General features: G+C 47.8%; 1 long non-coding RNA gene across 1 annotated transcript in view; it reads right to left on the reverse strand.

Annotated features, from left to right (window-relative positions):
* Positions 1 to 15475, reverse strand: part of LOC115395626 (uncharacterized) — a 54397-nt gene that overhangs the window by 34788 nt on the left and 4134 nt on the right. The gene's annotated exons all lie outside the window — the stretch shown is intronic.

Genomic DNA, 15475 nt, shown 5'->3' on the forward strand with positions numbered 1-15475 from the left:
TGCTGTTGACAATGAACCGGATTTACAGCCGAGCTTCTCTACGGACGAGGTGAGCTGATTAAAAAGTGAGAAGGAGGAGGAGTCGCAGCGACGCGGCTCACGTGCAAAAGATTTAAGTTCAGTCAAGCGTTGAGTCGTGGACACCTGATCCCAGAACAGTGGGAGTTTGGCCAGCCTCACAGCGGGAAGCGAACCTGGAGAAATCTGAAGGGAGTTTACCAAGAACTGCACGGACCGGAGAGGAAGAGGAGGAAGAGGAAGAGCAGGAGGAGGAGGAAGAGGAAGAGCAGGAGGAAGAGGAAGAGTAGGAAGAGGAAGAGTAGGAGGAGGGAATGAGACCGGACGGCTCTTCTCTCGTCTCTCCTCATTCTGAACATCGGGAAACATTGTCAGGAGAGTTCAAACAGTGAAACAGGTCGTGGATTTGTTTGATAAATGTTCGAAATAATCACTAAAAACACGACAGAAAGTGAAGGAAATCCTTCACCGGTTGAAGTCCCACCATGAGTAAATCTAAGCATGACTTCCAGAGTCTTTAAGCATAAACCAGACTCCAGGTTGTGTCAGTCTGTGAGCCGGATGGAAATGTTTCTCTTCTTAAAGAAAAGGTGGAAACCTCCGAAATTCAGGAAATCGAACCGGGGTCTTTCTGCCGTGAGGTGACGGTGCTAACCACTGCCTCACAAACAGCCCTTCTTCTACTTAATGCAGCGTAGAAGACAAAATAAATGTGTGGACGTGTTGAAAAGTGCAGCGCAGCCTGGATGAGGAGGGAGCTGGGGATTTCTAACCGACCGTCGTTCCGACGGACTCGGCCAATCAGGCGGCGGCTGGAGTTCCCCTCGGACCGGAGGAGATTTGGCTGAGAGCATTTCTTAGGTTTCCTTCAGCCACAAAGAAAACATTTTAGCTTCTGGGTAATCCTTCCCCGAGCCCTCCCTGAGCTCCGAGGGTCCTTCCTCCCCCCGCCCCCCGTGACCCCGCGGGGAGCGTCGCTGACCTTCCTGCAGACGGGAGTCGGGGTGGGGGGGCGGGCGGCGAGCGGCTCCACCCGGGGGGCTGCAGGTCTAATCACCGCGTTCCCGGCCTCAGCCTCGGAGGAAACATTAGCATTCCTGAAGCTCGCGTCCTCAGGTAGGAGGCAGCGGCTCTCCGGGTCCAAACGGCCAAACGGTCGTAAATCACGTCGGCGGAGGCAAAGTTCCATGTGGGCCTGAATTTAGGTCAGACTGGAGATACAATAAACATCCACCGTCCCACAGAAACCTGGCCAATCAGGGCTTTTTATTTACATCTCCATGTGAGAGGAGGTCAGCTCACAAAACCACGAAACCACTGACTGTTTATAAAGATGGGCGGAGCCAACATGGCGTCCTCCACAGCGTTACTGAAATCCCGTTTTGAGGATTTGAGCAGGACGTCTCCATATCGAACATTTGAAGCAAGATGTAAACGTGATTGGTCCAGCCTGTCATGTGACCGCATCAGGTGACCGCATCACACTGTGATTGGCTGAGTTATGCAACAACTTAACTTATAAAATAAAATCAACAGAGGATTTATGTGAAAACCAGAGTCTGGTGAAGACGACTCGGTTGATGGAACTAGTGACAGAAACCAGAACATGGTTTGAAACCGGATGCTTCATATTTTATTTTGCACTTTCAAAATCAGCATTTTTGAACGGTTTCTATTGAGACTCGGGCTCTTTTTGAAACCAACATCATCGCCCCCTGCTGGAATTTCTCTGGAATTACAGTTTCCTGTACTTCAGCGTCATCTTCACTTTTTACCAGCGGAGGCTGACGCTTGTCCAAAACACCACGGTCCTGAAGTCGGTTTAGAAAACACCACAGTACTGGAGCAGGCCGCGCTCGGGGAGCTGAGGAGGCTTCACCCCCTGACCACCTGCCGATCACTCTGCCGATCACCCCGCTGACCACCTGCCGATCACCCTGCCGATCACCCTGTCGATCACCCTGTCGATCACTCTGCTGATCACCCTGCCAATCACTCTGCTGATCACCCCACTGATCACTCTGCCGATCACTCTGCTGATCACCCTGCCGATCACCCTGTCGATCACTCTGCTGATCACTCTGTCGATCACTCTGCTGATCACCCTGCTGATCACCCTGCTGATCACCCTGCCGATCACCCTGTCGATCACTCTGCTGATCACTCTGCCGATCACTCTGCTGATCACCCTGCCGATCACCCTGTCGATCACTCTGCTGATCACTCTGTCGATCACTCTGCTGATCACCCTGCTGATCACCCTGCTGATCACTCTGCTCCACTGTGTCTCGGAGTTCATTAAAGCGGCGGTCGGGGGACGAGGCTCTGCTCTCGGCTGAGGCTTCCTGCTTTATTACAGCAGAAGGAATTGGACCTGCTCGGTACTGCTCCCTGGACAAGTTGTGCTTCTTGTGAAATGATTGTTTTATTGTTGCACTGTGTACAACATTTGCTCATATCAATAATGGGATACGCTCCGATGCGCCGGGCGAACCCTGGGAGACGCCGCAGCCTCATTTGATTCCTTCAATTTCACCGCTCGCTCGCTCTTTATGTGCCGGAGCAGGTTGGAGGAAGACACGGGAGTGATTGAATATTCACAACTTCTGCCTCAAACTTTGTCTGCCGCGGTATGGAATCTGGAAAACGCACTCCAGATGGGCGTCTTTAAGACTCCTAAATCCTCCTGCGCCGCGTCGAGCAGGAGTTCTGGGGTCAAGGTGTGAAGGGAGGACCAGAAGACCTGCTTCCCACAATCCCTCGGCAGCTACGGCCCCCCAGCTGTTCCGGGGCTTCCATAACAACAGCTGCGCAGAGGTTTAGTGGTTCAGGTTGCCATGACAACAGCAGGATCAATTGGCATGCACAGACTCTCAGTGCTAATAGCGAAAGTGACATTATGCCATAATTTCATTTCAGTAAAACACAGGCAGGTTTTTTACTGCTCCAAGATTCAGGGGGACATAAAACGGGAAGGGAGGCAAACAATTAATTTTGCATGATAACGCGAGCAGCGTCGTGAGCCCCAAACTCGCCGCGGTCTCTGGCGCACGTTGACGCAACGCCCCGACGCCGCGCGCTAGCCCGGTCCAGAACAATGGAGCTAAATCGGTCGGCGTACCCGGCAGCTGCCTGTGCCACAGATCAGTGGCCGGCAGGATGTGCAACAATCAGAAATATTCCTGTTCCCCTCGCAAACAGGATGCGGGGTCAGTCGGACACCTTTACTGTACCGGCTCGACACTGTGGGGGGGTCGAGGGGGTCAGGGGGTTTATTCAACAAGCTGCAGCTGGATGCGAAGTCTAACAGACTCATGAACTTCAGTCCATTCATGTTTGATTCATTTATAACGTTTAATAACTAAACTCAAAGGGACAATGCTAAGTGCTAAATGCTAACCTCCAGATAGCAGAAATTTGGGTCGGGACTATCGCTGTCCAGCTCAAAAGCCAAGAAGCTTTACCCAGAACACACTTCTCTACTAAATCTGGTAATCGTCTGGACATGGCAGCACACCAGCATGATGGTTCCTCCATCGTGCTGAACTCTGCTTTCTGGACTTTGAGCATGCGGACGTTCTACGTTCCCGCAGAGCTTCGCTGCTTCGCTGCTTCGCTGCTCCGCTTCTCGACTCTCCAGCCTCTACGCCGAGCCTCTCTGGCCTCGGCTCCTGGAGTCCTGCGCCGTTCACTGTTTGGCGAGCGGCACACACTGAACGCGGCGCTCCACATTGTTCCGGCTCAAATCGAATCTCTTTCAAACTCCCGCATGCTGTTATTTAAATTCACACAATTCTTCAGCAGATCCCGGCGCTGCGGCCGTGGATGAAAGGAAACAAGCAGCCGCTTTCAGAGTCGAACCCTCAAATAAAGGTTCAGTGAACAATAAACACCAGCGAGTCGGTGGCGTCTGTGAGCGACAGGAAGTGAGCGACTGGAAGAAGAGTGTGTTTCTGAGCGCCTGGCCATCTCCTGCGAGCGGCGCTGGGAAGGCGCTGGGAATCTTTATCTGCACCAGATCAACTTCAACCGTTTGAGGCTAATTCCTGGGAATCACTCCGAGCTCACGGTGACAATAGCAGGTATTCCCAGGAGGGTAACCGGAGCCGGCGCCGCGTCACCGCCGCTTTAAGCCCGACGTTTAACGAGCACGCAGCTGATGGAGGCAGCTGCGCCAGACAAGACACACACCCACACCCACACACACACACACACACACACACACACACACACACACACACACACACACACACACACCCTGCTGCTCCAAACATGCCACATCCAACATCCTGCGTGACACGGGACAGTCGAACTCTGCGAGTCCGTCGCTAATCGACTGATATCTGACATTGATAATTCCTCCGCTCCTGGCAGAATGTGACACCGCTTCACAAGCCGGGCAGAAGAAAAGGAGGTAGGAGGGAGCCAAACAGGAATCCACGGCTAAAAATACCCTCGTCGTGATGAGTCAGGATGGACTGAGCAAACAAAAAGAGACCCGTCTAATTTCCTCCAGTCTGGGCTCTCGGTAAAGACTTTGGGAGAAAGAAGTAGCGGTCCTGAGAGCCACCAGTGGATTCTTCCATTTAATGAATCGGGCCGCATCAAAAGACGGGAAGGAAAAAAGGCCTGCAGACTGGCAGGATAAAAAGAGATTATCCAAATGGAGGCTAATGATGTGAAAAAGATTCCCAGACTAAAGGAGAAGAAAGGTGCAGGAACATAAAAGTGTTTTGTAGCAGCGTGTTTAGAGGTGTTAAGTGAAACTGAATCACTGAGGAGCGACTCTGACATGCCAACATGTCCGTCACAAACATGGCTGTGAAAGGAGGAACAACAGCTCAGAGAACCACCGCAGTTCCCACAGGAGAAGTCACTTTCTAACGGCGAATGGCTCAGAACATCTTATTTATCTTAAAAAGTGACATCTATAGGGGCAGATACAGTCAGTGGCCACTAGATGTCTCTGCATGACAACAGAAAGATGCTACAGAACCGCAGAGAAACTTCAGAAAGAGTTCAGAGAAATCTAGAACGTCATCCCAAAACAAGGTTCTTTATGGATTTCATGGCTACGGTAGGTTCTCTATGGATCTTACGAACCACGAAATCCACCGTTACCTGAACAGAACCAATCCTCCTGCTTCTGACTCGTTCACGTTTGATACAGAGTCTTTTGTCTGTTCACTTCAATTCAATTCAGTTTCATTTGATTGGTGCCAAAAACAACACGGGCCTCTACGAGCGAGGAAGCAGAGGCGAGAGTGGAGGGGAAAGGCACTTTAACAGAACCAGACTCAGAGGTGGAGACTCTCCGTCTTCTGCGCTCCGAGTCTGGTTCCATCTGACCGGTTTGCCTTTTGCTACGAGAGAAATGATCATATCAGGAAATGCACGGAGAACCGGAGTCTTGAAAAGAACCTGCTGTTGTGTCCATGAAAGACAATGCAGTAAATTATAGGAGCGACCTTCAAGTCTGGAAGCGCTCGGTGGAGGAACTGTGGGAAACACTGCTGAGTTCGGACTTTCTAATAAAAACCGAGAGAGTACGGCGGGTTGCTGAGGAACGCTAGATGACCTGCTTCCATCTGATCCAGCGCAGTGATCCTCCTAAGCCAGCATAACGTGGCTGTTGATACTCACAGATATACACGAGCACACACACACGTAGGACCGCGGCGAGCTGAAAAAGAGCCCGAGTGCCGGACCCCTGCTGTGACAGGCTCGGGAGGCTGTGGGGGGATTTCACTGCTCTGAAAGAAGAGGCGCTGCAGATCAATAAACGTTGCCCTGAGAGTCCGTCGATATGCTGTGACGAATCCTTTCTGTCCTGATGGAAGTGACGTCTCCTTTCTCCACAGGGTTAAAGAGGAGGAAACGCTCCCTGCCAGATATTACCAGCATCACACTGAATGTAATCTGACTTTAATCGGACGTTCTCCAGCTCAGCACGAGGCTGACTCCAGTCGACCTGCATAAAGAGTGGTGGAAGCAGTGAAATCCTTCAAATCCATTCAGATTAAAATTATAGTTTAAATGATAAAAGTTGATGCTGGTTCCTGAATGCAGTGTTCCATCCTTCCTTTACCCCAACTTCATCCAAACAACGGTTTCTGGGCTGCATTTTGAATTCTAGCAATCTCGAATCAGATTAATTCAGAATCGACTTCATAAACTACTTTTACACAAAACATGGTTTTAATCCAATATTAACAGGACATAAAAGGATTATTAGAGCACCTTGAAGTAAACCTTGAAATAATCTGATGAAGTCTGATTCCTCTGAGAACGTCACCAGAACGTCTGAGAACCAAATCCAAAATGACCTAAAGAAGCAGTTTTACCTCTGAAAACACTAAATGTTCCAAGTGAGCTCCACTTTAGCACTAATGTGATATTCTGTATTTAATCTATTTTCATTTTAAACAATCATATTTATCTGACAATAATGCACACCACATGCATGCAGATCAAACTGTTCAGTTCCTCTAGGTATTCATACACGTACTTTACGTTAAAACAAAGGCAGTTCCCAGACTAAATGTTCGAGAACATCAATAGATTTTAGTATTTTTTTCTCTGAATGCTGCAGTTCATATAGATCTCTTAGCTTTGACGTCACAGCCAGAACGTTTTTCTAAATCAGTATTTTCGACAACAGTGTGGATGTTGGAGGAAATGTTTTTGTCACTGTGGTTTAGGAAGTAGTTCACCCCTCTTCCTCCTCGGAGAGGCAGGAAACAGTCCCCACTCAGCAGATCAAGACTTTATGAACATTTCTTCGTCACTACCAGAGAACCAGGAAGTGACCGAGCCCATCCACCACGGGGATTTATGCCAGTTACAGATGCTGATTTGATGGAAACGGTTAATTGTATGTCAGTGGGTCCACTGGTTTCTTTGTAATGAATTTTATTGGGTTTTTTAGCCCTTTTGGCTAAAGCTAGCATATTACCCCACAAACGAAGCTGTAAACATCCAGTTTCATGTATTTTAACATACAAGACCAGCAGATGGTCACAGAGTGATCTGGAACTCTCACTGCTCCTGCAAAACCAACCAAACACTTCAAACTCCCAGTCTGTGCCAATGCTAACTTCCTTAGCCACATGCTAGGTGCCAAATCAGCTTTGCTGAATCACAGTGTGAGAGCAGCCTGTCGGCCTGACGTTACGTAACGCTCGCAGACTTCCAGCAGCCTCACAGCTGTTAATGTGTCCAGGAAGTTTTTCTCTAAACACACCATCTTCTGAATATCCCCAGTCCTTCAAACTGAAAACACCAAAAATAACGAGTTCGCCTAACAAGCTGCAGCACTTTCAGTTCAGAGGAAACCTTTCTGCGACCCGCAGACATGAGAGGAAGTCATTAGCAGTTTCCGTTTGGTTGGATTGATCTGGTGTCGACTGGAGAACATGGTGGACTGAGAGGAAATCATCGTCCTCACACTGAGACCAGACGATGTCTGGGTTGGACATTACTCTTATCCCTCCTCTCAGGTGAGGACAGGTCCACCTGTTGTGTTTGAAGCAGTGAAAGGTGACTTCTGTGATACGATCCAACACACAGCCAGTCTGTAGCCGAGAGCCCGGGGCATTAAAGGATCTGCCCCGCCGGGCCCGGGGCATTAAAGGATCTGCCCCGCCGGGTACCAGGACCCTGAAAGCCGCCCCAGAGGTGTTTGCTCTGCAGATAAACAAACAAATGTGGCCCTCAGGCGGGGCTGTCACCTTCCACTGCCCCGTTTGCCCCACACTGACCCCACAGCAATGCCCCAGCCGTGCCAGCGGTGGTGGTGTGTGTGCGTGCGTGTGTGTGTGTGTGGGGGGGGGGGTGGGGGTACTTGACAGGGGGTAACATCCCAGGAGTTGGGGTTTTTATTCATTCACAGCTGTCTGTGAATTTCTTTTAGCACCAATATGTCACCGCTACACATCCTTCATCTTTAACCTCATATTTAAAATCCTGATTTAACTTTTTACTGATCTGAAGATTAAATTTGCTTCCAGTGTGAAAGAAAATCAGCTGCACTGAATGAGATCAATTCATGTTGGAAATCTGCCTCCGACGGTGGATGTGGTGCCTCCATCAGGAAATAAAATCTTCTTTAATTAAAGTAAATCGTGGACATTACGGTTGTTTTATTCATTCAACGGGATCAATACATAAACTAGCTAACAGGCTACAGGGCTGACGAGCTAACGAGCTAAAGGTAAGCACAACGCTAATCCATCCATCGTACATCTAATACTCTTCATGTTTCTTGATTTTTTTTTTAGCTGAAAATAGACAACAAACTTCAAACTTCATCTCAGATGGAAACTGGACTCCAACCTGACAGGAGACACATCAGCCAGTACATTATGACCACTTCACAATAATATCCAGCAACGTTCAGATGGTTGGAGGAACCCAGAGAACCCGGTCAGCCTGAACACCCTGACGACTCTGTAGCTTCATACAACAAACAGTGTGAATCTGACAGCTTCTGATCAGAACCAGAACCAACTTCTGCAGCACTACAGACTGGAGCCAATGAAGACCGGGACCACCACAGACTGGGACCACCACAGACCAGGACCACCACAGACCGGGACCATCCAACCAGAGCCGCAGGCTTGGAGATCCTCTGACCCATTAGAACCAGATCCTTCATCAAACTGACGATCTGAAGCTCGTCCACTGGACCGACCGTTTCCAGCACCTGGTGGCGCTCGGTTCCGTTTTCTTACAGTTTGGAGGAACGTTAGCGTGACGCTGGCGGCAAACGCCGCTCCTGTGCAGGTAGAGTCTCTGTGACAGTGGAGTGTTTGGAAGCTTCATCCCAGCTGAAGGACAGCCACGTTTAAACCGGCTTATAAGTCAAAAAGTTGCACACAAAAAATGTTTAATTGAGCCTCCATTATATGAACAGCGGCCCATCAGAGCGCGCTGGCGGCGGGAACCTTGAGTGAAGTGCCGCACACAGCTGTCATTTCCATTCAACGAGATCTACGGCTGCCAAAGTCAAGGAGCGCATTGGTCCCTCTCACCGGCGTCTCCATCTTTTTGTTATGTCTCCTGCATATAAATACCGTCTGCTCCAGATCCGCAGTCCAAGGTAACAGCCATTAAAAGCGCCGCGACGCGTTCAAAGACACGTGGCGTCACGCGGCAGAACAAAAGCCGGCGGGTTTGTGATACCGAGAGGTTTTAAATCCTCTTCGCACTTTTCAGGAACGTGTCAAACATTTTTACCTCTTCTCAGAGGGAAAGAGCAAATCTCTTTATCGTGGCACATATCCTAACATGCTAATTACCCCCACACACAGTTTGACTTCATTTATTATGCATGAAATAATCTAATATGATGACTGTGATAATTATGCGCACATAGATAAGATAAAAGAGTAGTAACCAATTATGGTGCCGGAGTTGGGAAAAGTAATTATTCTTTGTAGTGGAAAGAAGTCAGTTCAGAGGAAGAAGAAGAAGAAGAAGAAGAAGGGGGGTGTTGAGTCTTTTTTATTTTTGAAATCGCGGCGCCGCTGCGGTTACCCCGTGGAATCATGATCATGTGGGGGGAACGGCGTCCTGATTAGCGGCGTCGCGCCGACACGACGGCTTGTTGTTCACCATGTTTTCAGGATGTGGAAGTTTCTTAGTGAGTGACCGAGAAACAGAGGAACACTGTGGATCTGATCCCATCGTCGCTTCGACCTCAATCTACAAACTATCGGCAATAAATGACCCCGTTCCATAGAAGAAATGTCAGAAAGAAAATAAGAAACATACGTTCTGCTGCTTTATGTAACGAGGCTGTTTTGTCAAACCACAACTAAATCAATATATTTAACTAATCAACAAACAGGACGTGTTTCTATTCACCAGTAATCTGAGAAAATTACCAACAGAACATCAGCGACACCTTTATTCTGAAAGTCTATAACACTTCTTTATTCCTATGTTCCACACACACACACACACACACACACACACACACACACACACACACACACACACACACACAGGGAGAAAAAGCAAACTAAACTCAGACAGGCCAGCCTGGTATTTGAACCCACGACCCTCTCACTGTGAGAACACTGACTGCTAAACCGAGCGTCTCTTTCTGAACGCTGCGTCGCGGTAACAAGCCGAAGAGCCTGGCGAGCGACGCCTCGTCCTCTTCGGTTACAGTTAGCGGGCCGTGATAAAATTATCAGGAGACGGGGATTTGGAAAGCGGAGGGGGGTCCGGCGCTCCGAGCGGCACCAGGCTCACATCTACTGACAGGAACAACTGCAGGCCGAGGATCAAAGCTGGAGAACCGCTCCTCTGCTCACCGCAACATTTTACGACTCTTCCTCTAAAGCCGCTCCCGACTGAATCAACTTCCTGGAGAAAAGTGACTTCAACCTCAGTCCCAAACAAACACATCTGGACATGAGGTCTGCTGGAGCTGCCTGCAGGTTAGCATTTAGCATTTAGCATTGTGCCTGCAGGAATCTAAAGGTTAGCATTTAGCATATTGCATTATCCCTATAGGAATCTGGAGGTTAGCATTTAGCATTTAGCATCACCCCTGCAGGAGAACGGATGTTAGCATTTAGCATTTTCCCTGCAGGAATCTAAAGATTACCATTCATCATTTAGCATTGTCTCCGCAGGAATCTGGACGTTAGCATTAACATGTTGTACTTGGGGCGACTGTGTTTGACCAGCTAAATGTTGAGCTGCACAGAGATTATTTTAACGGAGTGGGAACACAGAGCTCCAGGGTTCTGTGTTCTCTATGTGAAAAAGTATAATTCATCCCCTGTAAATTCTGGATTTTAGAATGTGGTAAAGTCCAGTTTAGGACCGACTCTTCCTCAATTAGCTGCTAGTTTTCTGTCATTCCTGTGGATCAGAAGCTAATGTTCACGATGCTGCGAGGTTTGTAATATTCTGCCTCTCTCTCTTTTTATGTCAGATTGTTGTTTTTAGCGTTTTATCTCATTTCTACAGTAACTTAAAGATTAGTTTTACCTGTTAATGCTGTTATTTAGGACCACAATAATAACACTACCGAACAGAAAACGCAGATATCGAAGCCAAACTCCGCTTCTCTTCTTCTGTCTTTTATGATTTGATGAGACGTGCTCAGTGGAAGGTGAAACCGTTTTAATTTCAGGAGTTTTAAATGTGTGAGAGGTGAATTAAAAATTATAAACTTTAGTGTGAAAACTGAGTCACACTTTCAGACTTTAGACATGACGTTTTTTTCATTTTAAAGCACCATTCTTTTTATGCACTCTCCCCTTTAACAGTCGGTGCCCGGCCCTGCAGGAGCTGTGTGTGTGTGTGTGCGTGTGTGTGGGTGTGTGTGTGTGTGTGTGTGTGTGTGTGTGTGAGTGGCTTGAAAAGGCAGCAGGCGTCCAGAACGGACTGTGCTGCTCCAAGCGTGCGCTCACAAATCACGCGCACGTTGTGGACTCATTAAACATTACCGCTACTAAAAAAAAAAAAAAAAACCTGCACCGCTGAACAAACACACTTAACACACACACAGCTTTCTTTGACAAATTACGCGGCCCGACACCGCAAGTCGCAGGAAACACACACACACACACACACACACACACACACACACACACACACACACACACACACACACACACACACACACTTTCTTTTAAATTAGACTTTTATGAGACGGAATCAGGCGGCCTGGAAACCGAGTTTAACGTGAGGCCTTAAACACACCGCGGGCAGCGGAGAGCTGATGGAGCTGATGGAGGTGAGGCTCTCTGACCCCATCAGGACTGAACCTGATCCAGAACCCTCCTGGTCCAGGTCGGTTCTGGACCTGCTGCAGCCGACTGGCAGAACCAGAACTCTGACCAGAGACGGGGGGAGACGGCAGCTCCAGCTCCTCCCAGCTGGGCCTCTTCCACCTCTTCGCATTCACCTCCTCACAGCTCCACCTCCTCATCGCTGAAGCTCCTCCAGCTCCTCCTCTTCCTCACTGCTCCACCTCCTCAGAGCAGGACTGCTGGGTGGTGCAGTGATGAAACAGAAGTGTGTGATCCCGCTGACGGAGTGTGGTTACCTGGCGTTTTTAATTCGGAATTTGTTCATTCTGAATTAAATAATTCAGAATAATATTCCTCAGCTTGGCGTTTTTATGGGAAAACCAAGGATTAAATCCTCTCTCACGCCGGGGTCTGTGCAGTGTTCTGATTGGTCGAGGCGACCGTAACGTACCGACCTCTCCAGGAAGTAAACACTTTTTCTCGTCTTTTTTCGTCTCCAGCTTTGAAAATGTCCGTGTTGTTAAGCGCCTGTCAATGCTCTCGTTTCATTAAATGAAATTCTCCTAAAGCTGCCGTTAGATAAATCGTCTCCAAGTGATTTCTATCGGTTTCTACAATTGAGAAGCTACTTCATGTCACATAAAGAATGGTCACAACTGCAAGCACAACCCACAGACCTGGAAAGGTTTTTATCAAGGTTATGAAAGAAAGGAAAAGTGATCAGATTGTATCAAATCTTTATAAGTGTTTACAATCTGCTATTTCAGGGAGCGCTCCGGAGGCAAAAGAAAAGTGGGAATTAGAGATGAATGTTTTGACTGATGATCAAAATTGGGAACAGGTCTGGGAAATTGGTCACAAGCTGACCAACAGTCCATCTGGGAAAGAGTTTCATTGGAAAGTGAATGTGAGATACTTTAAAACGCCTTTTTTAATTTCTAAATTTGACAAGACAAAAACAAATTTGTGCTGGAGGCAATGTGGACATATTGGGGATCATATACACATTTTTTGGGACTGTCTAAAACTGAAAACATTTTGGGAGGGAATCAGGGGGGAAATTTCAAAATTATTTCAAATTCATATCGAGCTCGACCCGCTGATCTTTGTGTTTGGAGTACTCCCTGTAAACGTTTTCTGCAGTGAACCAATGGAGAGAGAGGGTTACAAAGGTATATTTGATGGAAAAAATTACTGCACAGTTGAATTTGAACATTGAATTATTCAAAAAGAGATGGAATCCACTGATAAAACACTTAAATTTAGTATGAGGGTTATAAGTACCAGTAACGAGAATTTAGGTTGAACTGGGTGCCATAAAATGTGTTTTAACTTTGTCAAAGTGCTCTTTGTGAACACACTGTCATGACTATTTTGCCGAACTGTTCTTTTTTGGTTATATTTGTTTTTATTTTATTTTTTGCTCTATATTGAAGCTTTTCTTGAAGCTTTTTCTTTACACTGAAACAGAATGTGTACGAGTGAAGAATGTGAAGCTTGAAATATCAATAAACTTTTGTTCCAAAAATAAATTAATAAATAAATAAATAAATAAATCGTCTCCAGTCTTAGCATAGAACTCTGCTTCCTAAGGAGAATAAACTATTAAACTATCTATTCGGATTTAAACTTGATTCTGAATAAAGTTTTCAAGCGTTCACGTGGTCATTTTAGAGTGGAATTAGGCTTCATTCTGATTTACAGAGGAATAAAAAAATCCCATGTAAACACGGATTGTCGTGTCTTTGCGACTGAAGGTTCTTCTAAATACCAGTGTTGTTTCTCTCGCCTCAAACCTCCGTCGGCGGTTGGAGGCTCTGCTTTTAGTTTGAGTTTTTCATCTAAATTAAATTTCCTGCAGCCGCTTGTGTTTCGCCCTCTCAGTTAAAATGTCATGTGTTTCTACAACTAGAGATAGCGGCATCATATCCCTGTAATTTGACACCAGGCTCTTTGTGCTACCAGTGTGGAGTCATTTAAGATGAAATGAAGTGTGGCAGCTACCGCAGCTTCTGTAAACAAGAGAGAAACGCGAGAACACAGAACAGTGTTCTTTTTTGTGTTCTCGAGTCATCACCCTGCAGGAAAAGACCCGGGTGTGTGTTTGTTCGACACACACAGTCGTGAAAAACGAGACAAAAGGCAGAACCGCCTGCCGGCCACGGAAAAAAAAAAAAAAAAAAAAAAACGCCTCCGTCGGCCAAATCCTGCGCCGTAGGAGAGCCGTGAAGGTTCCTGTGAAGGTTCCCCGTGGAATCTGGCAGCTTCAGATCACAGCAGAGCCTTAACGGGTGGAGCGCTGCCAGGTGGAGGCGCACACACACACACACACACACACACACACACACACACACACACAGCTCATTTTTCTATTTAGCTGTCTGATTTTTTTTTATTTCTTATCGTTATATATATTCACTGTATAAACATTTTTTTGTTTCTTTACCACTTTGAACCAATTTACAATTTAACCTTCTGTGATTTTTACATTCAAAGCGTTTTTTAAAGCCTTTTTAAAAAGTATCTTGGATTAAAAGTGTTTCTGTGTCTCATGCTTTACAGGGTTTTTTTCCAGGCACTCCTGAATGGTGGAAACCTGGCGCAGGATGAACGGTGGTGAAGATGTGGCGCGTTTGACCCGAATGTGGTTCGGTTCTGCGGTCTCAGAAGCTTCGGTTCTGGTTTGAACTCCGAGTCTTCCAGCCTGAAAGGAACCGAAGGAATCCGGCGAGCGTCCTTCGCTTTATGAAACACTGTAACACATGTCGCCTTCCTGTGGAAAATTAAACGCACTCCGGCTCGTGGCGTCATAAAATCATGGCACTTTTACAGCGGCAGAGGGGGAGGGGGAGGGGGGCGGCGGCGCATAAAGGAAGTCATTTGCCTCTAATAAGAGCGATCGCTAAAAAGCATTAGGGCAAATTATTCTGCCCTTGCCACGATGCAGCGCTTTTCTGCAATAAGCCGAGAGCGGCGGGAGCAAGGCGCCGTCGTTCCAGGAGACGCCGTCCCTCCAGATCGACGGCGTCCCGGAGAGCCGCCGGCTGAAACAGTCACACGAGCCGAGGGCGGCGGGAAGAAGAGCGGCGCGCTCTCCTCTGGAGAGGCCCGGCGGGAAACGAGGCGCTCGGAGGTCACGGCGCGAGAGCAGCGGCGGCGGCGGCGCTCTGCGTTCCAGAGGACGGCTCTGTCAGCAGGCCGTCAGCACGCCTCAGATTACGCCTTTAATCTGGATTTCATGTCAGAGAACACCGCAGCTCATCTTTAAACCAAACAGTTCAAACCAGAACCTGGAAACTCGACGCCAGACTTAGCAAACAGCATTAGCTTAGCGTTAGCTCAGCACTGGGCGGGAAAGTCAACATTCAGGAACCTCATTTCTAAATGTGATCTGTGGTTTTACAGCGACGGGACGGCAGGGGATCGGTGTTAGATGTTCAAACGGCTCAGAGAACAGCTGTTCTCCGGGTTTCACCTGCAGCTCGCCGGTCCGGGGGAACCGGGGGAACCGGAGGCTCCGGCGCGCCACGTTCCCCTGCGCACATCTCCTCCTTCACGCTGAGCTCGCTGGGATTTTCTCCGCTCTGATCCGCCGTTCAATTCAAAATCAAATATTTTGAACCTCGCCCAGCTCAGCTGTTAGCAGGACTCTCAAATATAATAAATTCAGGATTTACTGGCAG

The sequence above is a fragment of the Salarias fasciatus genome, chromosome 10 (genome assembly GCF_902148845.1).
Source record: "Salarias fasciatus chromosome 10, fSalaFa1.1, whole genome shotgun sequence".
In the NCBI taxonomy this organism is placed as follows: Eukaryota; Metazoa; Chordata; class Actinopteri; order Blenniiformes; family Blenniidae; genus Salarias; species Salarias fasciatus.